The sequence below is a fragment of the Balaenoptera physalus genome (assembly GCF_965194825.1).
Source record: "Balaenoptera physalus genome assembly, chromosome: 17".
NCBI classification, from domain to species: domain Eukaryota; kingdom Metazoa; phylum Chordata; class Mammalia; order Artiodactyla; family Balaenopteridae; genus Balaenoptera; species Balaenoptera physalus.
Genome location: NC_138895.1, coordinates 67,970,140 through 67,996,669, shown reverse-complemented (window position 1 = coordinate 67,996,669; position 26,530 = coordinate 67,970,140). Strand labels below are relative to the sequence as shown.

The following is a 26,530-nucleotide window of genomic DNA, read 5'->3' as shown; positions in this document are numbered from 1 at the left end:
GACATGTCTTTGGAATTAAGAGGCAAGAGTCTTGCCACAGCAGCATCCAAAGACAAGGCTGCGGAGGAAGCCAAGACGCTCCCTCTGAAGAGACAAGGAGAAGGAAGTTAAGCAGAGAAAATGAGAGAAATCGGGATGGAGCACCAAGTTCAGAATGGAGGATAGAAGACAGATCTGGAGAAGTTCCCTGGGGCTCTGGGAACTTGGACATTTGCTCCTGGGCCTCTGCTGATACCGACAAGAACACATTTTAGAAAGTTGTGATTTAGCACCAGCACAGGAGCTTAAGGTACCTTTTACTTCCTGCAACTCAAGGTTGTTCCACTTTCTCTGTTTGGTTCAGAATAGCCCTTGGATGCCTCTTTAGAGGATTTGGAGCACCTGTACAAGGAGAAAAGAATAAGAACTCTGAAGTCAGACTTTTAGGGGTCAACTATCATTTTCCAGTTTGAGTCCTTGAGCAAGCTATTTAACCTCTCTAAACCTCAGTTTCTTCATCTGTAACATGGGATAATAGTACTACTTACCTCATAGGGTGTTATGGTGAGCATGGAATGAGATAATGTACAAAGTGCCTGGGATGTCGAAAATGCTTAATAAATGTGATGATTGATGATGATGATGATGATGATGATATAACAGCATCACACAGACCAGGCAATGTGTGCATGACATTACTGCATTTGACATCAACCTCAAGGTAAAGTCTACTGATCTTTTTCCCTCAGTGATCTGGCAGGAGCAGAACATTCTGAAAGGGGGTGGGGGGCAAGAAGAGGAAGCCAGCTACAGCTCTTGCAACCTAGCCATCTGGCCAGTGGAAATGAGCCATAGAATTATTATTCTTAGCCCTTCGTACCCCACCCCACCCTCCATGGTCTTGTATCCTCAGGCTGGGCAACACCTGTTATACAGTAATTCTCATGAATGTGAGGATTTATCTGTAGTTTCATGCATTGTATCCTTATCATCCACAGTTAGAGCAGAAAACTAGCTTTGGGTTTCATCATGAGTAGTCTTACTAATTAGGTTTTCTACTTCCCTGTTTCCTGTTTCCCATTTCTTCAGAACTGACACTGGGAATTCTATACCAGGAAGTTGCAGATGTGTTCGTATGTCATGAAGTTACAGGAGGGGTTTCCATAGCCCCACGAGCTCAGTAATCCGACTTCCATGTACACTGGTCCTTACTTTGGACTGGAGGTAATTTACACGATCTGCCTGTCTGAGTGTCTCATGAGGGCTCTCTTGCTTGGTGTAGTATGAAGGTACTTGGTAGAGTATTTTCTCATGGTACTTAGTAGTTGGGATAAATTTTTTAGAGATTTTCACTTAATAGTATAATAGTTTTTATAGTATATTAATAGTATATTAGTTTTCTATCGATGCTGTAGCAAATTCCCATGCACTTAGAGGCTTAAAACAATGCAAATTTTATCTCAATTTCTGAAGGTCAAATTCTGGGCATAGCAGGGGCCAGCTGGTTCTTTCCTTGGAGTCTCACAAGACTGATAGCAAGGTATCAGCAGGTATCTGCCTTTTGGGAAGATCTGTAGATAAATCCACTTTCAAACACATTCAGGTTGTTGGAAGTATTCAGTTTCATGTGATTATAGGACTGAGGTCCCTATTTCCTTGCCGATTGTTGGCTCAGGGTCATTTCCATTTTTAGAAGCTAACTACATTCTTTGACTCATGGCCCCTTATCACTATGTTCAAAGCCAGCAGTGGTGAATCAAGTCAAGCTGCAAATCTCTCTGACCTCCTCTTCTGCCACATCCCTCTGCTTGGTCTTCAGTTTCACAGCTCAAAATTTTTAATTTTGCCAGTTCTCAGTATATTCAAGGTTCAACAAACTAGCAAGAGACTAAAAAAGGGACAGAACTAGGTTTCAACTCCAACCAAAGGCTAGTAGCTGTCTTACAGGCTGTGTAGAGAAGGACAGCGAGTCTGTCATGAAGTTCAGCAAGACCTAACCTGGATGGGATACTTAGTGGTGCCATCTATGTGGACTTGGTTTGATCTAGAGGTGGTGGACGCAGGAGGAGGTCTCAGCATGTGTGTCATGCATGTGCATTACAGCATCTAATATGCAACCTATAATACCCATAAATTTCTCTCAATGTTTGACTCAAATGTTTGTCCTCTGAATTCTCTTCTATATTGGAAATTTTTAGAAAATTAAGTCACCATAAGAAGGTTACTCCAGTGACACTGACCAGATTCTCTTGTATGTGACAAGATTCTCTTGTATCTTACTGTTAGACTATTTAGTTTGACACATTCTTCCTTTAGCATTGTTTATGCTATGGTTCTAGGATGCTAATACAAGCAGCTGACCAATACTATATTTTGACATCTTGATTGGAACTGTGGTATTCTCAGAACCCATACTCAGAGTCACACCTCCATTTTATGCTCTTATCTCCACTTCTGCCATGACTCTCCTCCAAAAGACCACTCCCTGGTTCCCGTGCTTTGAGTTCTCTGAGTCTTCAAATATGTTGCTCAGTCATTTATAATGCCCACATTTCCATTTGTTATAATTCCTTTAAGAATCCGTCTCAAATGTCACCCTTTCTGGAAAACTTGATGCAAATAAGAATAACAGTTAATGTTTCTTAGGTAAAAACTAGGTGGGGCTTCCCTGGTGGCGCAGTGGTTGAGAATCTGCCTGCTGATGCAGGGGACACGGGTTCGAGCCCTGGTCTGGGAAGATCCCACATGCCGCGGAGCAACTAGGCCCGTGAGCCACAACTACTGAGCCTGAGCGTCTGGAGCTTGTGCTCCGCAACAAGCAACAAGAGAGGCCGCGATAGTGAGAGGCCCGCTCACCGCGATGAAGAATGGTCCCCGCTTGCCGCAACTGGAGAAAGCCCTTGCACAGAAACGAAGACCCAACACAGACAAAAATAAATGAATAAATAAATAATTTTTTAAAATAAATAAAATAATAATAATAATAAAGGAATTCCTTAAAAAAAAAAAAACTAGGTCAGACATTAATGCTTATAATGGGCCATAGAACTTAATTCTTCTAAGACTATAAGGTGAATGTTATTATATCCATTTTAAAGATGAAGAAACAGACTCAAAGTGACTCATTTCCTAAAGTAAGTCTAGTTACTAAGAGCAAAGCCAGGTTGCAAACCTATGCTGGTTCAAACATGAATCCTTTGTTCTTCATTGTGTTGTGATACTAAAATGCTCTGTGCCTGTGACTCCTTAAGTTTAAACTCAGTCATTCCTTCATGAACCATCTCAAGGTCACTTCCTGCACACACCTTTCTTAATTCCCCCATACAGATCACCCCTAGATTTGAAATGTGCTCTTCTCTTATTTGCTCTACTGCTGAAAACCTTTGTCATTTCTATTCTTGTATTATTTTCTCTTATTCTCTGCATTCCCTGGTGGGCTGTTTGCAACCTCCCTGATGATTGGGGCCAGGTCTCATCGGCTCTGTCTTGTTCAAAGGACCCCACATTCTGCCCAATAAATGTCTGATAAATAAATAAGAATGATCAGCACTTCTCTGAATGGATTTTTAAAGAGCCTGACATAAGAATGATTCTGCTTATATTAGGGGAGTGTAAGGAAAGATGACTTAAGTCATGCTTTAGTTACCTTTAATCCCTTATTTGAGTTCCTATCTTTGACGTTAAATTCCAAAATGATTAAGAGTGCATTACTGACCTCAGACACCATTCAGGCTCTACGTCAATGCTCACCCACTGGGAGTATCAACCTTCCGAAGGTTAAAGCTAATGTTTGAGGGAGGAGCATCAGCAGTTGGTGATGTCAGAAGCGTTAGGCCTTGGGGACCCGCAGAAAACAACCCACCCCTTTCTTCACAGAGTGATGTTACCACTTGCTAATCATCAACAACTGGCCTCTGTGGTAGAATTTCTTCTCTGTATTTACACAGTCCATAAAGGCAGAACCATCAATGGACTTTTCCTTTACTAAGCACCATCAATTTCCATGAAAATCTTTAGCGTTGGGGACAAAATTACTGCAGCCTGAAAAATGGGGAGATGGGGTTATGCTGCAGTTTCTTTTTATTTTTTTTTATTTGAGGCAAGATAGAGAAAACAACATACCTCCATATGTTATTTCAAAAACCATTTGATATATAATATGTATATGCAATAATTCAATCATTTCTATAATTCTTTTTATGGATGCACAGTAATTTACGAGATGTTCTCAAACTGTGTCCAAATAAGAGACGACCCAGACGAAAGTGACTCAAACATTGAAGCAATTGTGATCTCGCATAGTAACATGGTCAATATACAGGATCAGTTAATTCAGCGATTCAACAAAATCATGAAAGACCCAGGTTCCTAACATCTCTTTGCTCTGCCATTCTCAGCATGGTAGATTTGGTTCTCAGGCTTGCCCATCCCAGATCACAAAGTAAATGCTGCAACTCCCAGTTTCATCTCATCGTACAACCAAGTCAGAAAGGAAGAAGGGAAGAAGAGTGTGGTGTTGCACAGCTGATCTTAGTGGAGCAATCTGTCTAGTTAATTCCAATAACAAATAAGACTCTAGCATGCTAACTGTTACATAACCGCTGAGCAGTTGGCGTCCTCCAACTTCTTAGAGGGACAAGTGGCCTTCAGCCACCCGAGATTGAGCAATAACAGGTCTGTGATTACCTTAGATGTCCACGGCTACACGCACGCTACACTGACTGGTCCAGCATAGGCTTACCCAAGGCAGCAGGCACAGGGAACCTTCTTGAAGCTCATTTGTGTTTTTACAAGATATCAGTTTAATATGACTGCTAGGGTTGGTCAAATGGGGTTACCCCCATTTTTCTCTGATGTGGCGAGCCACAAAAATTACGTAACTTAGTTTTACCCTCTAGCCCATCCCCACTTCAATTTAGACATTATTACCTTTCCTTTTAATAACTATAGTAAAAGTAAATCTTATTTAAGGGGATAGTGCCAGCTAAATAGTGTGCTCTGAAGACATCAGATTCCATAAACACTTATTAAACACCTATTATGGTCCAAGGATGTCTCCATATATGTTGTTACACTTTAACTACAAAAATATCCGTGCAGAGGAAGATATTGATACTACCAGTATCACCAATATTGATATTGATTTTACTGAAGACTATAATTCATAGGTAGTTACATTAATTCTTCAAGACCACCCAGGTAGCAAATGGTAGAAATGAAACACAAATACAGGTTGTTTGGCTCTAAATCCAGTATACATTTCACAATGCTACTCTACGGGCTTAGAAAATCAATTAAATTAAATGAAAACAGATCCAAGTGATAATACTACTTTAAAAGATGTGATGGGTGAGAATAAATAATACTAAAGAGTTTAGGCAAATATGTTCAGAGCTGGAAGGTACTTACTAGTGGTACTTGAAATAAGTTTGGGTGGAATCTTGAATTGTACTTCTGCTTCTGGGAAGATGGAGTCGATGTACCTTTTCCTATTCATCTCACTAAGTACAACTACAAACCCTGGACATTATATGACAAGAAACATAAGGATATTCTGAAGTGTGGAGAGAAGATGACAACCTGAATAGGCATTTGGCACTCAAGGAATGACATGATGATGAGCTCCCTGGGTTTTCTTCTTACCTCATGTATCCCACACTTGGAGCCAAAGAAGCTGGTACTACTGAATGAATGTTCTAAACAGAAAGAAAATAAAGAATAAACCCTGGGGGCTTCCCTGGTGGCGCAGTGGTTGAGAATCTGCCTGCCAATGCAGGGGACACGGGTTCGAGCCCGGGTCTGGGAAGATCCCAAATGCCACGGAGCAGCTGGGCCCGTGAGCCACACTTACTGAGCCTGCGTGTCTGGAGCCTGTGCTCCGCAAGAAGAGAGGCCACGATAGTGAGAGGCCCGTGCACCACGATGAAGAGTGGCCCCCGCTTGCCGCAACTGGAGAAAGCCCTCGCACAGAAACGAAGACCCAACACAGCCATAAATAAATAAATAAATAAATAAATAAATAAATAAATAAATAAAATTTAAAGAAGAAGAAAAGAAAAAGAATAAACCTTGGAAGGAAGAAAAGACACAGTAAGCAAAAATATGTGTAAATACAACAGACTTTGCTTTTCCTCTTGAATTCTCTAATTTGTGTTTTCTAAATTATGCCAGTTGAAGCAAACATAACGCCATCTAATACGCTTCTAAATGTTATGTAGAGGAAATATTTAAGAAAATTATTTTACAAACGGGGGAGAATAAAGGGAAGTAAAGGGAGGTAAGCTATACTGCACAAGAACTGGTAAAATGATGACACAAGTAGACTGTGGTTAGAAATCCATAACAATCACTAAAAAGTTACACTATTTTGAGTGTGAAATATACACCCAAAAGCACTACAGATAAATACTTTAAAAAGCACTACAGATAAATAAAAATGAATTTTAGAAAATGTTCAAATAACCTACAGGAAGACAGGAAAAAGAAAACAGAGACAAAAATCAGAACAAACTGAAAATAAAAATAATATTGAATTACAAAGTGAGAACATTATTCCCTTTTCAATTCCTTTCTAACTTCCTATCAAGTCAGGCAGAAATCCCAGTCTGGTGACAGAAGACAGAAATCTTTAGCCTTCCTGTAACATTGCTAATCTCTCCTTTTTAACCTAGGGAGAGCAGTTGCAGACTCAGAATCTTGGTTTGGTGAAACTATTTAGCCAGAACTCACTGTTTTAATTGACTTTATTTTTAAGATTACTTTTCTTTGTGGCAAATGATATAGGTTTTTATACACAGGTGTTATAAAATGTTCCTTTTTCAATAATTAGGGGAAAACGATGGATCAATCTCTGGGAAGATATTAAATACACCATAGTTCATATATCCAAAAAGAGCAAATATCAGGAGAGAGTGACTGAAGTTTGTGGATTTATTTAACTAAAGTGGCAAAGCCATTTCCTATCACATACACGTTAATAAAACATTTCTGTACCAAGTACTTATTATTTGTTTATGTACTTTTAAGCCCATTATAATGTGAGCTCCTTAAAATGAGGGAATACGTCAATTTGTTTCTTTAGCACTTAGTATTATACTTGTCCCATAATTTTCTAAATAAATGTCTAGTGAATGACTGATGGAACAGCTCTAAAGGGAAGTATAGAAAAATACGATCAAACTCAGCCTCTTTGTTACACTTTGCCTATGATGGGCCAAGAAAATAAACGTTGTAAATAACTTATATACTTGAATTTTCTCTAGGTATGTACACTACCAAATGTAAAATAGATAGCTAGTGGGAAGCAGCCGCATAGCACAGGGAGGTCAGCTCGGTGCTTTGTGACCACCTAGAGGGGTGGGATAGGGAGGGTGGGAGGGAGACGCAAGAGGGAGGAGATATGGGGATATATGTATATGTATAGCTGATTCACTTTGTTATACAGCAGAAACTAACACACCATTGTAAAGCAATTATACTCCAATAAAGATGTTTAAAAAAAGAAAAGAAAAGAAAAAACACTAGGGGAGATCGAAACGCGTGCTATGATATCACTTCAACAACCTCAACAAGAACAAAAATATGAGTGCCCCCTGATATTTCAAATCCATATTTTAGTAAACAATGTTTAGCTTTCAGAAAGATCAAATTCTTAGCATAAGCATATGTCCATTTATATTACAATTTTAATCAGGTACTACACACCAGGTTATGAATCAGTTTTTAAATTGCTTTGGTTGCAGATATGGGATCTGTTTTTGAGAAACATGGTCATAAATTTAATGAAAATTATTAGCGAGTTTCGTAAAAAGAAATCCTTCAGGTATGTGAGTGTTTTTGTATATATTTGTGTGAATGTATTGTGTCTGTGTACTTTTAAAACATTAAAGCTCTTCTTTCAATCATGTCCTTTCTAATTAACTTTAAAAAGCTAAGAGAAAATCCCTCAAAAGCTGAGCTCTCATTATTTCTGGAAATAACACCTTTTCTTTTGTAATATAAATTTATTAAAGGAGATTAACAGGCATTTTTCAAAAGAAAAAAAACCCACTTCGTATGTATATGTGTGTGTAAATAGCAAAGTTGAATTTATGGCTTAGATTGTATGACAGGACTTTCTTACTTAAGCAATTTTGTTATTACTCTCAGACACAAGCAATAACAGAGACTAATGACTAAATTTTCCAGATGTTGGTTGAACCGATTTGTACTACAAATAGATAAGGATCATGGAAGTTACTGTATTATCCTGTGGTACAAATCGCTATTAAGTGTGTGAAATCAGTTGTTTTTCAAAACCTCCTGTTTGAAATTATCTTGACAGTATTAGATGCTTAGTAAACTCCTTCTCCATAGACAAATTCAAAGGCAAATTTTGACCTGTTCTTGTTCAAATGATCACATGTTTGGAATCTCTGGTCTCACTTACTGAAAGTTATTGTATTGTTCTAAGAATTGTGTGATGCCTTAGGGGAACAAAATCAATATTTCACTTTTGAAGACCAAGAGTTTTATTTTTGAAAAATAAAGGAAAAAGTTAACAACTTTTACATTTTACTCATTTGAACTTATAAAGAACAGTTTCAATTATTTTTAATGAGTGAAATTTTGTGACATAATAGGAAGAAAAATGTTGCACGAATGACCTCCATAGCATATTCTGACAATTTCATATCCCCTTACTTTTAGGAACAATGGTTTGTTTTATAGTTCACTCTGATATCCATTTCAGAATGAAAGGCCATATTTATGGGAAATGGCGTTTCAAAACTGGGAAAAGGGAAGAGCATATTCACGAGGAAAGAATGATTTATTTTACGGGAGTAGTTCTGTCTAATGCTCAGTAAATCAGAGTTAAACATATAGCTTATTTCTTCATTCAGTAAAAAAATATTGAGAGCTTACTATGTGCTAAGCTCCGTTTTATCATCAAAGTTACCATAGTCAGCAACGCAGAAAAAATTCCTTCTGTCACAGGATATTTTTTAGAAAGGAGTCAGATTATAAACAGGGGAAACTGTAAGGTAATTTCAGATTATGAGAGGTCCTATACAGAAGATAAAGAGGGTGATATAATAGAAAGTGACTAGTAGAGAGAGAGGACGTTACAGTTATATTGTAAGTCAAGGAAGGTGCTGTGGTCTGAGTGTCATCATTTAGGTCCGTGCTCTGTGCTTTAAAGGTCCTGCATATCACAACACACACACACACACACACACACACACACACATATTTTACAAAAACACATACACAAATACATGGGTGCATTTGTCACTTCACTTTAAACTGAAACACCTACCTTCATGACTAATAGCATTCAGGTCTCAGGAAAAGGCTTTTTCACCTCTCTGCCTTATATCCTCAAAAAAAGATAGTGGAAGTTTGGCATTGTCCACTATATATTTCAAAAACGGACACTGTTTTGAGTCTGTGGAGAATTTGAGTAGCTGACTTGCTTAGGTAAGAAAAAGGACAAATTTTTCTCAATTAAAACAAATGCATAGATTCTTGCACAGATACTCTAGAACATCAATGCAGAAGCAAGGAAATACTATTCAGGGTGGAAGCAACTGTCGTTTTAAAATACTTACAATATGCCAGTCGACAAATTGGATGATTGATAATGTTTCGTACACTTTTGTGTACTCATGGGTCATCCGTATATCCTCTTTTGAGAAGTCCTTCTTTCAGTCTTTGCCCAGTTTGTTTTTTATTGAGGTATGATTCCTTTTACTAAAGATTGTAGGAGTTCTTTACATATTCTGAATACAATCCTTTTTTAGACATTTATCTTACATTTGCAGTTTTTGCAAGTTAATAGTATGTCTTCTCACTTTGTTAAGAGTTCTTTTTATAAACAGAAGTTTTTAATTTGGGGGAAGTCGAATTTATCATTTTCTTGGCTTGTGTGCCTTCTGTGTCCTATCTAAGGAATATTTCCCTACCCCAATTTTGCAAATATTTTCTCCCTTTTTTGTTAGAAATTTTATAGTTTTGGTTTTCACATTTAGGTCTAGGATCTATTTCAAGTTAATTTTTATATATTTTGCATAGTTGAGATAGCTTATTGTTCCATATAGATATACCCTCAATCTTTCATAAAGATCAATTAACAATATATGTTCAGGTCTATTTCTAAACTCTGCTTGGTTCCATTAAGCTAAAATTCCACATAGTCTTGATAAGTGTAGCTTTATGTGAGTTTTTAAAAATTAAGAAATGTAAGAGCTCCAATTTTGTTCTTTCTTTCCTTACTTTTTTTTTTTTCTTTTGTCATTCTAGAACCTATCTTTTCCATATAAGTTTTGTGATTAACTTGTCAATTTCTACAAAAATTTTGTGGGATTGATTGGTACTGAATTGAATCCGAGAAGATCAATTTGAGAAAAAAAAAAAACATCTTAAAAGTATTTAGTAACTTAATCCACAATTATGGTCTATTTCTGTATTTATTTAGTCTTTTTAAATTTCTCTCGACTTTGCTCTCATCAGCACTTCACTGACATCCACTCATGTGCCTTTCTAGTCTACTGTCCACAATGCAACTGGAGTTCTCTTTTCAAAATGTAAATCTGATGATGCTTAAAATATTTCAATGGTTTCCCATTACATGGGGGATAAAGAACACAATTCTTAAGATGGCCAACATAGCTCTGGATAATTTGGATATGATATTTGGATAATAACTTAGTTATTACCTTCTCTTGGAAATCTTGTAGATCACACTGAATAAATCAAATTACCCAGTTATAAGTTTACATAGCACTCTGTACCTATTCTGATTAATGTTGTCATTTTATATTTATGTCTGCTATTTTTAGTAATATCTATCTCCCAATTAGGTTGTAGACTTTGTAAGGGCAGAAACAGTGTGATTTTGCTCCTTATTTTCAACGCTTGTTCCAGTGTCTAGAACACATGAGGCATTCAATGGATATTTCATGAATGATTACACAAATTAATCAATTAGCTTAGCGGTATATTTATTGGCAAGAAAGGTAAAATAGTTAAAGGGATATCAGCCTTGAAAAATGCCTATTTCTGAAAGAAATTTAAGAATTGCCTAGAAAAATAATATTATAAAATACCTTAAAACTATATTTAAGTTATTTTTTCATAGGAAATCACAGCTAAGTCATAATAATAGAACAAGAATTGTAAAATATAAAATATTTGTGCTAACAACATTTAGCATTAAAATATAATCTCATTAAAAAAATATTTACAAGGTGCTAAAGCTCTCTCCAAGAGTATAATTCTTATTATTTCCTAGAAAATATCATGGTGACTCAGGAGACTTACACAGAAACCAAACAAAATCAACTTTTTGTGATTCAGTATCGGATGGGTTTTTAGAATCTGTGACCAAAATATATCTGTGGATACAAACACAAGCTCAGCCTTATTCTTTTCCTTGAGCCAGCCAAGCACTGCTTATAACTCACACAGAAGCAGCAATAATGGGGTATGTCTTTTCTGAGGACCCACTGTTCATAATGAATTTTCCTCGTTAGCCCTTAAAATATCTGCGAAGCAGATTGCTGTATTCTTCTACTTTAAAAATGAGGTAACTGCCATTTTAGTTATTCTGAAACAGACACACAGCCCAAATGAGGTATGTAAAGCATCACTGACCAAAATATCTTCTGCAGAACATGAGTAACAGGTAAGATGTTAACTAGTGTTCTTCATAAAAATATAAAATTAAGCTTGGATCCCTGATAAAATAAGTTAAAAAAAAAAAGCCTGAGTAAATACGTTAAGTCAGTTTATCGTGGGACTTCTCAGAGATCAGTTTAATATTTCAACATGCACTGTGCTCCATTCAAAAAGAGTTAAGCACACAAAAGTTCCTATATTTATTTGGCCTCTTGAAATATTAATATATTTCAAGAAACTCTCATGGTTTGTGGAACAAGTTTGGGAAATTGTGATATTATAATGTATGTGGTTTTAAACCACATAAACAAATTGTCAGTATTTTCTTTCACCTCAAGTGTCACCTCCCTTTAGCATGTTTGGACAAGGCGTTGAGAGAGAGGGGCTTGTTTAAATCCTGAGTTTTAAAATTGACTCTGGATACGCTGAGTTCTATAATTTTCTAAATAATTTCCCATGTCTGAAGCTCAGAGAGGTTAAAAGACTCTGAGCTCATTGATTAGTAACCAATGAGCATAAAGTTTCAGGTAAGCAAGAAGAATAAATTCTAGAGATCTACTATACAACATTTTTCCTATAGCCAACAATACTCTATTGTACACTTAGAATTTTGTCAAGATTGTAGACGTCATGTGAACTGTTCTTGCCAAAATACAATAAAATAAAATAAAATATTTGGAGCTCAAGGTACACACAATTTGGAATCAAAACAAGGTTTATCTGACACCAAATACTGTGTTCTTTCTACTAAAGCTTAGTTTTATTCATGTAACTGTCTTTCACTGGGAGGTAATCCCACCTAATTGTTAAGACCATGGATTCTGGATTGAGATTGCTCAGAAACAGAGCTTCATTCCAGCAATGATGAGGTGTGTGAACTTGATTTACATAACCTACCTAAAATTCACTATCTTCATCTATATAAAGAGAGAAATATTAGGATCACCATGGGAATTAAACAAGAGAATGAAAGTAAAAAGACACAGTGAGTGCTCCCAAATAGTTACTACCATCATGCATACTGGCTGTAGTTGGAGAAATTGTCTTATAGAGACAGTTTTTTTTTAAACTTTAATTAATTTATTTATTTATTTATTTTTGGCCACGCCACATGTGGGATATTAGTTTCCCGACCAGGGATCAAATCCGTGCCCCCTGCAGTGGAAGCATGGAGTCTTAACCAACTGAACCACCACGGAAGTCCCTAAAGACAGATTTTATACATAAATAAAATATGGAGAATTGAGATATTTATTCCAAAAGGTCAAGCAACACATTTTTATCTGAAATATTTAGAAAAAAAGTGTTAAAGTATTTTATTTGCAGTTTATTTTGGTCATTGGTTTTCATTATCAGTTAGCAGGGTTTATTAACCTGGGTTAAAGAAGTTCATGACTGGATAGATTTTAGAAAATTCATGACCCCTAGATCATAAGCAAATTTTTACCTGTACATAGCTATAGGCATTTTCTCACTGAGAGAAGATTCACAACTTTTTCCATACTTTTTACCCCTGAAATTTAGTAATCTCTTATTTATCTGTCCACATTATTTGTTATGACATAGGTTATATGTCAAGATGTGTTTGTACTATATAAATGAAATTATTTCATAGTTATTTTTCATAGTGTCAAAATTCCCAGGTTTCTTTGTCTAGCCATATAAACTTCCAGGTACTACCTTTCAGTAATTATTGACATTACAGAAAAAGTCAGGCAGCATTTTGCAACTTCTTAATTCTCAGGATAATTATCAAATAGTCTGTACACACACTCACACATGCTTATGTACAAAAATGATAATGTCACCATCTACTTGATCTCTTGGTGAAAGAACACTGAAACCACAATCTTAAAAGGCTAAATAAAGGGAATCCCCTGGTGCTCCAGTGGTTAGGAGTCCATGCTTCCACTGCAGGGAGCACGGGTCCGATCCCTGGTCTGTGATCCTGCAAGTCGCAAGGCACAGCCAAAAAAATTTTTAAATATTAAATAAACAAACAAACAAACAAAAGGCTAAATAGAAGAAGGAAAAAATAATTTTTATTAAATAGTTAACAATATAATAAGGCTATTTAGTCTTATTGTCCATATTCAAGTGCATTAGTAAAGTACATTAAGAAAAAATGGGTGAAATATTAATTTCAAACTCTGCCATTATGCCAGCTACTGATTGTAACAGAAATATCACCACTCTCTTAAGATTTTTCTTATTCCTCCCAGGTATGACTGTAGGAAACACTATTTACCAATTCCTTGGCCAGCAGTGTCCTGTTTGGTTAGCCAAATGGGAGGCATGCATGTAAGATCTGGATGGCAAAAGAGAAGTAAGCCATTATTTCATGGCAGCAGCTCTCCGTAGCTAACTGGGCCATGGCAGATAGTGAATGTGGGGTTTGTTTCATGGTTCCATGATTCCTTCTGCTGCTCCAGTGCTACAGGATATTGAGGGGTCCCAGAAGAAGAAGAGAAAAAGAAAGGGAATGAGAAAATGTTTGAAGAGATTATAGTTAAAAACTTCCCTAATATGGGAAAGGAAATAGTCAATCAAGTCCAGGAGGTTCAGAGAGTCCCATACAGAGTGAATCCAAAGAGAAACACACCAAGACACATATTAATCAAACTTTCAGAAGTTAAATACAAAGAAAAAATATTAAAAGCAGCAAGGGAAAAACAACAAATAACATACAAGGAATCCCCATAAGGTTAACAGCTGATCTTTCAGCAGAAACTCTGCAAGCCAGAAGGGAGTGGCAGGACATAGTTAAAGTGATGAAAGGGAAAAACCTACAACCAAGATTACCCTACCAAGCAAAGATCTCATTCAGATTCAACAGAGAAATTAAAACCTTTGCAGACAAGCAAAAGCTAAGAGAATTCAACACCACCAAACCAGCTTTACAACAAATGGTAAAGAAACTTCTCTACACAGGAAACACAAGAGAAGGAAAAGACTTACAATAACAAACCGAGAACAATTAAGAAAATGGTAATAGGAAGATACATATCGATAACTACCTTAAATGTAAATGGATTAAATGCTCTGACCAAAAGACAGACTGGCTGAATGGATACAAAAACAAGACCCATACATATGCTGTCTACAAGAGACACCCTTCAGACCTAGGGACACATACAGACTGAAAGTGAGGGGATGGAAAAAGATATTCTATGCAAATGGAAAACAAAAGAAGGCTGGAATAGCCATTCTCATATCAGACAAAATAGACTTTAAAATAAAGACTATTACAAGAGACAAAGAAGGACACTACATAATGATCAAGGGATCAATCCAAGAAGAAGACGACACAATTGTAAATATTTACGCACCCAACATAGGAGCACCTCAATACATAAGGCAAATGTTAACAGCCATAAAAGGGGAAATGGACAGTAACACAATCATAGGAGGGGACTTTAACATCCCACTTTCACCAATGGACAGATCATCTGAAATGAAAATAAATAAGAAAACACAAGCTTTAAATGATACATTAAACAAGATGGACTTAATTGCTATTTATAGGACATTCCATCCAAAAACAACAGAGTACACTTTCTTCTCAAGTGCTCATGGAACATTCTCCAGGATAGACCATATCTTGGGTCACAAATCAAGCGTTGGTAATTTTAAGAAAATTGAAATCGTATCAAGTATCTTTTCTGACCACAATGTTATGAGACTAGATATCAATTACAGGAGAACAATCTGTAAAAAACACGAACACATGGAGGCTAAACAGTACACTACTAAATAACCAAGCGATCACTGAAGAAATCAAAGAGGAAATCAAAAAATACCTAGAAACAAATGACAATGAAAACATGACGACCCAAAACCTATGGGATGCAGCAAAAGCAGTTCTAAGAGGGAAGTTTTTAGCAATACAATCCTACTTCAAGAAACAAGAAACATCTCAAATAAACAACCTAACCTTACACCTAAAGCAATTAGAGAAAGAAGAACAAAAACCCCAACGTTAGCAGAAGGAAAGAAATCATAAAGATCAGATCAGGAATAAATGAAAAAGAAATGAAGGAAACAATAGCAAAGATCAATAAAGCTAAAAGCTGGTTCTTTGAGAAGATAAACAAAATTGATGAACTATTAGTCAGACTTATCAAGAAAAAAAGGGAAAAGACTCAAATCAATAGAATTAGAAATGAAAAGGGAGAAGTAACAACTGACACTGCAGAAATACAAAGGATCATGAGAAATTACTAAAAGCAACTATATACCAATAAAATGGAAAACCTGGAAGAAATGGACAAATTTCTTAGAAAAGCACAACCTTCTGAGACTGAACCAGGAAGAAATAGAAAATATAAACAGACCAATCACAAGCGCTGTAATTGAAACTGTGATTAAAAATCTTCCAACAAACAAAAACCGAGGACCAGATGGCTTCACAGGGGAATTCTATCAAACATTTAGAGAAGAGCTAACACCTACCCTTCTCAAACTCTTCCAAAATATAGCAGAGGGAGGCACACTCCCAAACTCATTCTACAAGGCCACCATCACCCTAATACCAAAACCAGACAAAGATGTCACAAAGAAAGAAAACTACCGGCCAATATCACTGATGAACATAGATGCAAAAATCCTCAACAAAATACTAGCAAACAGAATCCAACAGCACATTAAAAGGATCATACACCATGATCAAGTGCGGTTTACCCCAGGAATGCAAGGATTCTTCAACATAGGCAAATCAATCAATGTGATACACCATATTAACAAATTGAAGGAGAAAAACCATATGGTCATCTCAATAGATGCAGAAAAAGCTTTCAATAAAATTCAACACCCATTTATGATAAAAAGTCTCCAGAAAGTAGGCATAGAGGAAACTTACTTTCTTGAATTGGAAGAATCAATATTGTGAAAATGACTATACTACCAAAAGAAATCTACAGATTCAATGCAATCCCTATCAAACTACCAATGGCATTTTTCACAGAACTAGAACAAAAAATTTCACAATTTGTATGCAAACACAAAAGACCCTGAATAGCAGAGCAATCTTGAGAAAGAAAAACGGAGCTGGAGGAATCAGTCTCCCTGACTTCAGACTATACTACAAAGCTACAGTAATCAGAACAGTATGGTACTAGCACAAAAACAGAAATATAGATCAGTGGAACAGGATAAAAAGCCCAGAGATAAACCCACGCACATATGGTCACCTTATCTTTGATAAAGGAGGCAAGAATACACAATGGAGAAAAGACAGCCTCTTCAATAAGTGGTGCTGGGAAAAGTGGACAGCTACATGTAAAAGAATGAAATTAGAACACTCCTTAGCATCGTATAGTAAAATAAACTCAAAGTGGATTAAAGACCTAAATGTAAGGCCAGACTGTAAAACTCTTAGAGGAAAACATAGACAGGACACTCTATGGCATAAATCACAGCAAGATTCTTTTGACCCACCTCCTAGAGAAATGGAAATAAAAATAAAAATAAACAAATGGGACCTAATGAAACTTAAAAGCTTCTGCACAGCAAAGGAAACCTTAAACAAGATGAAAAGACAACCCTCAGAATGGGAGAAAATATTTGCAAACAAAGCAACTGACAAAGGATTAATCTCCAAAATATACAAGCAGCTCACACAGCTCAATATCAAAAAAACAAACAACCCAATCCAAAAATGGGCAGAAGACCTAAACAGACATTTCTCCAAAGAAGATACACAGATTGCCAACAAACATATGAAAGGATGCTCAACATCACTAATCACTAGAGAAATGCAAATCGAAACTACAATGAGGTATTACCTCACACTGCTCAGAATGGCCATCATCAAAAAAGCTACAAACAATAAATGCTGGAGAGGGTGTGGAGAAAAGGGAACCCTCTTGCATTGTTGGTGGGAATGTCAATTGATACAGCCACTATGGAGAACAGTATGGAGGTTCCTTAAAAAACTAAAAATAGAACTACCATACTACCCAACAATCCCACTACTGGGCATATACCATGAGAAAACCATAATTCAAAAAGAGTCATGTACCACAATGTTCATTGCAGATCTATTTACAATTGCCAGGACATGGAAGCAACCTAAGTGTCCATCAACAGGTGAATGGATAAAGAAGATGTGGCACATATATACAATGGAATATTACTCAGCCATAAAATAAACCGAAATTGAGTTATTTGTAGTGAGGTGGACGGACCTAGAATCTGTCATACAGACTGAATTAAGTCAGGAAGAGAAAAACAAATACTGTATGCTAAAACATATATATGGAATCTAAAAAAAAAAAAAAAAGTTCTGAAGAACCTAGGGGCAGGACAGGAATAAAGACGCAGATGTAGAGAATGGACTTGAGGACACGGGAAGGGGGGAGGGTAAGCTGGGACAAAGTGAGAGAGCAGCATGGACATATCTACACTACCAAATGTAAAATAGATAGCTAGTGGGAAGCAGCTGCATAGCACAGGGAGATCAGCTCGGTGCTTTATGACCACCTAGAGGGGCGGGATAGGGAGGATGGGAGGGAGGTGCAAGAGGGAGGGGATATGGGGATATATGTATACGTATAGCTGGCTCACTTTGTTATACAGCAGAAACTAACACAACATTGTAAAGCAATTATACTCCAATAAAGATGTTAAAAAAATAATAATAATATCATAAAGAAAAATAAAAAGGAGAAACATTTCCCAGTGAATCTTAAAAGAGCATTACAAGAGATGAAAATTGCAGGCCAATCTCACTCTCACTCTCATGAACATAGGTGCAAAAACACTAAACAAAATATTAGAAAATCAAATCCAGTGATATGCAAAATGGATAGTAATTTGGCTCATTGCATAAAGGCAATAGTGGTTTAACATTTGAAAATAAATCAAGGTAGTTTATTATATTACAGAATAAAGGAGAAAAATACCACCATCTCGGTGAATGCAAAAAAAAGACAAAAATTGTAACCCACTTATGATAAAAGCTCTTAGAAACTCAGGATAGAAGACAACATTCTTAGTCTGTTAAATGCTAGTCAGGAAAAAAACAGAAAACATTACATTTTATAGCAAAATTTAATGATTTCTCACTGAGCCTGTGAGCCAGAGAATTGTTAACACTATTTGCATGCAACATTGTACTGGTGTGCATAGCCAATGGAACGACACTTAGCACAAACCCTTAGAAGTAGTCAGTGCTCAACAAGTACTGAGAAAATGCTGAGTACTGCTATTCCATATCACAAATGAGATAAATAACTGATTTAATTTAGCTTTTGGAATAAAGTATATTAAGGTTGTTAGATTGGAAAACTGCTTTGTTGATCCCTTTTACAATTAAAAATGTAATATATTATCTTTATAGTATAAATTTAAAGTCAAAATACTCTCAATTTTACAATTTTAAATAAAAACTCTAACTTAAAAAAAATTTTTAATGATAGATATAAATCACATGAGTAAAGGCAAAAATGAAGCCCTGTGCAATAATATATAGACCATAGTCTGGAGGAAAAGCCATCTGTAAAACATTATCACTTAGATCACACTATCATTCAATTGATACTATTACTCCAGAGGAGGAGCTCAAGATGCCTTGGGAGTGGGAATTTTAGGCTGGATTGGAGATTTGATTAAGCAGAACAGGACAGAATTCAGAGAAGAGGTAGGTAAAGGAAGCCTCAACATTTGGAAATCTATATCTAACACCTTTGCTTTAAAGAAGTGTGAATTTCAAATGACATGAATCTACCCAAGAATAATATGGTAAAAGCCTTGATAATGACACTGTTCATAAACACTGAAAATTTTTAAGATGAAAATATATAAACTTTTAGTTAAAAACAAAGAATATATATTTGAAAAATATAGGAACAAACTTTTTAGTTAGTTTTAGGGAAACTTCACCTATAATTCTATTCTCACCTACAACTGTTGTTACCACTATTTCCTTCTGATATTTTTAAAAACATAGTCAGGATTACTGTGGCTTATTGTAAGTGGACAAAAAAAGGAGCTGACTTTGGTTGTAATTTCCTCCTTTTACTGTAAGTTCACAGACTGAAGGAAGAGGTACTAACTGGTATAAACCAAGAAAAATCTATAGGATAGACAGCACAGGTAAGACAAAATTAAGTATAGTAAAGGAGAGTGCATCTGTTGAATGGAAATCAATATTTTTTTGGATGAGATTAAATTTGCTTTTATTTCAGGTACTTTTAATGTTTCAATATTTCAATCTCAAATATAACCTCCTCTAGAAAGTTCCATACCTCTCTTCTTCTCCCCTGTAGAATTTATTCACCTTCCTTTGCATTCTTACAGCAACCTAAACAGACTTCTGTCGTGAATTCTGTGATACTTCACCGTATTTTCTTGCTCTTCATGTATCAGCTTAAATGCTATTCCTCAGGGAAACTTCTCAGACACTTACGATGAGATTAAGTCTTCAGCTCCTAGAGCTCCCTAGACCTTGCTTTCATAGCAGTTACACTGGTGTATTTATGTACTTAATTATCTATTTTATATCCCTTCCCAATCAGCCTGTAAACTAGGGACAAGACTGTGTCATTACTTTTGATGGTTTTGTTCCTTTGAACTGAGCCCAGTGCCTGTCACATAGCACACATTTTAAAAATGTTTGAAGAGTAGAAGAAGGAAGAGTAGAAGGGAAGGAGGGAGGAAGGGAAAGAGGGAGGGAGGCTCTGAATGGAGTTTTCCACCAAAAGGATAGTTTGAGTGCTCTGGGGGTTGGGGGAAGCAAAGGGGACAAAAGTCTTCAAACTATTATATCTCTAAATGGAAAAAAACAAGCCAAATGAGTAACAAAGACAAGTACTTAGCTTATCAACAGTATAAAATATTCCTGTGCTCCTTCCCCATTCAAAAAAAACAAAGAAAGGACGAAAGAAAGAAATGCATCACAGCCGCTTCTCGAAGTCATCGACAGTACATGCATACATCCCCTGCTGACTTGAGCTGTTTTGCCCCCCACACATCTCAGTCTATCTTTGTGTAAGATGTCTGTTCTTTTCTTAGAATAGGTCATTTATGTTTACAAAAGTTGGCCATGCTTTTAATTTTATTTTATTTTTTTAATTTAAATGTCTGGGAGCTAATCTGCTTACTTGCATGTCCCCGAGGATTGGGCTGTGGGCAGACTAGACTGAACAACAGCTGCTGGGATTTCTAAGCTCCAGAGGCAAAAAGGTAAGGTAGTCTGGGGAAGGAAGAAGTGTGGATTTCATTTACCTAGAGGAGACAACAGCAATATTAGTATTTCTTCTTGCTTGTAAAATGAAGGATACGAAGGTGGTGAAAAAATGGTTTTGCCAGTCTATCTTCAAATGGGTAATTGGGAGGCTGGTAGGAATTTTCAAACGTAATATAACAAAATCAAGGAACAAAAAAGTTCCTTTTCATCTGCACAGAGGCTCTGTTGATGCTGAAATACTTGTGGGATATTAGGAATGAAAAATGTCAGCATGCACACTGCCCAGGCTTGCCTGGTTTATGGCTCCCACCTCGTGGCCGTCATGACTGCCCAGTCAAAGAGCTTCTTTGTCCCTGGAGCATTGCTTTGCAAAGACAAGAAACATCCCCAAGCATCCTCTCACTTTGACATATAGGTCATGGCATTCAGAGAATAATGCAAGGGATTGCCCAAGTGCCAGTTCCTTGAATCGTCGGGACATGAAGCTATTTAGTACGGGTTCAGCTAAGCCTTTTTGCTCCTACGAATCTCCTTCCTGAATGGAAAAGTCCCTTTTCAAGTGAAAAAGACCTGAGTTATTGAGTGGCTTGAAATGCAAGGCTTGTAAACAAATAAAAGGCCAAGAAGTGAGTGTGTGTGTTGGAGGGGGGACAGGAGAGAGATACAGGAGACAGAAAGAGAGGGAAGTGTCATTTGAAAGTCGTAACCAAAAATTTGTAATAGTGTTGTGTGTGTGTGTGTGTGTGTGTGTGTGTGTGTGTGTATTTTGAAATCCACAAGAGGAAGGCCAATCCTTTAATTCAGAGCTGAAATGATCCAGACCTTGAAATGAGCACATTTCCTGATGTTTTGGTAGACTGAGAAACTTGGTTTAGAGAGAAAGACAAGATTGACATGGGTATTCTGCCCTCTGCCAGAAATCCCCCTGCACCTCCAGCCTCAAGTCAGATCCTAGAGAGGAAAGGTGAGTTTCTGGCACAGCTCTGGAATGCAGAGGTCTAGTTCTTAGAGGTAAGGGTACTGTAAACACAGCTTTTTCAAAGCAAATCATTTTTAAGCCCAACTCAGTGGTTTACGTTTGTTAAAATCGTGGCACTATACGAGAACAGTTGCTTCTTCCTGGCTATCTGGTATGAACTCCAGCCGAGTCATTTTGCTGAAGTCAGACCTAACCAGTCTTCCTGTGCATATTGTGCCTAAAACCCACTGAAAATAAGAAGAGTTGATGATTTTGAATGAGATCAAGTCACGATTGAATAGCATGGCAGACCCGTAGGTAGCTGGAACATGTGACATGTGAAAGAGGATATGGTCATTGTCAAACCTGAAAGCTTCAAAATAAACTAAAGGGCTAATAAAGAGACAGTTGAAGCCCAAGCAGTGAACAGCACTGGGCTTCATCTTCATCTGAGTACCTTTGAACAGAGATCTAATTTCTCTGTGACTGAGTTTTATATGCCTTCTCTGTCCAGATATCTTCTTTTCTGCTAGAAAACAGAGGCTAAGTCTTATAGTCTATCTCTCACAATATGCCAGATACTGCTTTAAAATATTTAATCCTCTCCCAGACCTTATAAGGTGTAGTACTCTTGTTATCCCTATTTAATAAGTTCACATAACTTGTCAGTGGCAGAGCAAGTAGTCCAATCTAAGCACTCTGTCTTCACAGCTTGCTCTAACAAAAAATCATCATAAAGCTTGCCTTTTTTTCTACTTTATTTTCTCTTACTTATGTCATTATAATCACTCTTGAAATTACAATGCATCTTTATATGTACAGGCAAAGGGTATAGATGTTGAAATAACGTCACCTTTTCGCCTCTTGCCCTAACTTTGAAAAGAACTCATTCATTCATTCATTCATGCATGTGTGCATGGATTGATTGATTGATTCATTCATTCATTCATTCATTCATTCATATACCAGATGTCTTTTTGTGAAGGAAGTATGACATATGTTTTTCAAGTTGAGGTGTTATCGACTTGGGAAGTGGGGAAAAGAATAGGAGTAAGTTTAAATAAAAGCAGTATTAAATGTATTCCGTCCTCTGAATAGAGGAGAGAACTAGGTTGGCAGGTCTAAGATGGTATAAGACATTCTGGGCTTAAATAAATATGCTGCTATCTCTAATACTGATAAGTCTTCCAGCAGTAGTTTCCATAGACCCACTGAAGTTAGGGAAAGGTAATTTCGTTGGAGAAATGATATCCTTATTTTCCTTAGTTCCGCAGGCAGGGAGAGTGTGGTATCTGGCCCTCAGAAATTCTCTTCCATCAAAGAAATCACTAAACAGAGTTACTGGTGGTGTCTGGTGTGATTCTGTGTGACTGGGAGTTCTTTCATTCCTTGGAAAATGCAGACGCTTCCATGTAAAAGGAATAGCACACTGCATGGTCAATATGCATAGATTTATATCTTGCCCACTGCTCAATTAATTTTCCCTAACCCATTACTTCACAGGCCTCATAGGTTATTTCTTTCCTGATGTCATTTCACTTCTCCATTTTTGCATGGCTCTCTTCCTTCTAAATTCGGCAATCTTCTTAGGGCTTTCTACTTTCTTTCTCAGCTCTGTGTTTTTACCCATGACTCCCTAGGCAGAACCTCTCCTGCCTCAGTCTGATACAGGATCTCTCCTTCTTGACTCTGTAATAACTCCATCCATACCCCTGTTTACAGGTGGCATTCAGGCAGTAAAAAACCTGGATAAGTATTTATAAATATTGAAATTTATAATTTTCTAAATTTATAATTTTCAGTATTTATAAATCTCTACATTTCTTAAAAAAATAATAAAGACAATATTCTTTTACATACTTATTCATTAAAAATATTTTTAAAATATTATGCAACTCCTATGTCCCAATTACTGTTCAAGACCTTAGGAATAAAATACAGAGAATTTAAATGTAGATCCAACAAATGGAAAGCTTAGAGACTAATGTATTTGATCACTAGCATTATCTGGTTACTAGCAATAGAATATTTTAAATGGTTTTACCAAGGATTGCTGCTGTATAAATGACAGCAAATTTAATAGACAAAACTTATGGCAGTTTTGATTTCTTCTAGTCATTGTAGAAAAATATCATGAAGCTCTTGCAAGTCTTTGGAATCTCAAACCAACACATGGCTTTCTCCTTCACCCAATGCATCAATACCTTACATTAAAATGTTTTCAAAATGCCTAATAATTTTTTTTCTATTTGCAGTTGTTTTAGTAAAGTTTAATTTTAACCAAATCTAATTCTGTAAACCAAATGGAACACTAAGTGGTTATTTTAGGCTTATAACTGTACTCTCAACGTAACAACATAGCCCTGTTGCTTGCTAAGCTAACATAAAAAATAGAAACCTGCCTAGATTTGCCCTGTAAACTAATTGCCTACCTTGCATAATTTCTTGAAAAGAAACAAAATAGTCAAAATGTAGGCCATGAGATATGAAATGTTTAATTCCTTAATATTAGATGTAGTTTCCAATTTTGGAAGAATTTGTAGGTGTCATATAGGTTTAATGGGAATAGTCGAAGATTTCTTAGACATTCTCAGTGAATCCAGTTTTTCTGTTAGGGAGCAGTATGGGACACCCTTGGTTTTACTTGACTTTTTCATTACTTTATCTCCAGCATGGAACAGGGTGCCATGCATGTGGTTGGTGTGCAGTACATGCTAACTCTCTTCTTCATCTTCTGGTTAAAGCAGAAATTGGTGATGTTACATCTGCATATATCACAATACCATATCAAACACACTGCACTAATACTGATAGTTTTTGATTTTTTATTTCTTTGATTTCCTTTATTCTGCTTCTACTGTTTCTGCTTTTGATAGCACCAAAGTGACAAAGGCATTGGTGAATATCACAAAGAACCCTGTTCTTTGATTGGCCTGGAATAGAAAATTAGAATGAGGGCGTCATCAAGGAAGAAGAGGTCAAATAAAAGTTATGAAAGTGGGACTTCCCTGGCAGTCCAGTGGTTAAGACTCCGACCTTCCAATGCAGGGGGTGCAGGTTCAATCCTTGCTCTGGGAAATAAGATCCCATATGCCATGTGGCGTGGCCAAAAAAAAAAAAAAAAATTATGAAAGTGATAGATCTTCAGTCACCGTCCCATACATCTCTTCTGGGTCCTGGAGGAGAAAATGGCAGACTTATTTGACATGAGTGAAAGAATCAATCTCCCCTTGGGATCTTCGGAGCTTTAATTATAGACTGTATTATCTATTCCTTGACCTTTCCCGATCTCTTCTTCCATATTCCAACTTTGGTCCTTCTGCTGCTTCCTGAATTTCATCCTGGAATCTGTTTCCCATTAAACTGGAAGATCTACTCATCCAATGTGATTTTATAGCTGTGCTAAAAGACCTACCATGTTCTTTGCAGAACTTGACACTCAGTAGCTATAAAACCCAACTTATCTCTCAAGAATTATGGTTCCTAGGGAAAAAATCATATTTTATGCCTCTGTATTTTCCCATTTCCACATTTTTTTGGAAAGACTATGTCCCACCAGAGAGATAAAAGAGGAACACTGAATTCAAATTTGGTTCTATCCTGAGTTAACTGAGCAAAGGTTAGGCAAGTTACCTAACAGCTTCTTCTCAGTAATGCTGGTTTCTTTGTGTCCCAAGATAAGATTATAAGAATTTATGGTAGTATATGACAGTGATATTCAAAGTGTGGTCTGGGCACACATGTATACACACTATGTATCCTTGGCACATTTTCATGGGATTTACAAGGACAAAACTATTTTTATAACATTACTAAGTCATGATTTTCCTGTTCTATTCTCATTATCCCATGAGTATATCAAGTACAAAAAGTTCATTAGTCCAGTTCCACTTTGCACATTGCAACTGATCTTTAAGAAAATAACACATGTAGAGTTTTGATGTAGTATCAAAGAAGAACATACACCATTATCTGAATAGGCTATTAAAATATGTTTTCCTTTTCCAACTATATATCTGTGTAGGACCAGATTTTTTTCATATACTTTAGCCAAAACAACACATTGCAACAGATTGAAAGCAGATAGAATCCAACTGTCTTCTATTAGGCTAGGAATTAAAGAGATTTGCAAAATGTAAAAATAATGCCACTCTTTTTACTAAAACTTTTAAAATTTGTTTTGGAAAATATATTGATTATCGATAAAAATAGGGTTTTTTTGTCCACATATAATGGATTTATTATTTTAAAAAATAAATTAATAAAGAGTAGTTTAAAAAATCTTTAAAAATTTTTAAAATATAGTAAATATCCATAACTACAATACATGTAAATGAAAGACCTTTGGTGTCTTTAACTTTTTCTTAAGAATGTAAAAGAGCTCTGAGCAAAAACTTTGAGAACCAGTGATATATGGAATGGTGACACATAATTTATATCATACTCACATACTTGTTAAACAAATATGAAAAACCTGAGCTTATATTTTGCCTTAGAGAACAAAAGGAAAGTTAATTTCTTTCTTTCTTTATCCCTTTCTTTCTTTCTTTTTCTTTCATCTTTGTCCTTTTATTACTTACCATTATCTAATATCTTTCTATTCTTTCTAATGTCTTCTTCATTGTCACTAGCATTAATTTAATTAAGAAAGTGTATTAATGCAAACAAACATATAGGTTTTTGCCTTATTTATATCTTTATATGTAAAAAAAATAAATCTAGTACAAAGCATCCAAATTTAATGACAA

General features: G+C 36.2%; 1 long non-coding RNA gene across 2 annotated transcripts in view; it reads right to left on the bottom strand.

Moving 5' to 3' along the window:
- The window catches only part of LOC309646696, a 102,667-nt gene extending 77,986 nt beyond the window's left edge, over nucleotides 1–24,681 (bottom strand). For both annotated transcript variants that reach the window (XR_014255535.1, XR_014255536.1), the window contains exon 1: nucleotides 294–24,681. This is a non-coding gene — a long non-coding RNA (uncharacterized lncRNA). The remainder of the gene's footprint in view (nucleotides 1–293) is intronic.
- Between the last annotated feature and the right edge of the window lie 1,849 nt (nucleotides 24,682–26,530).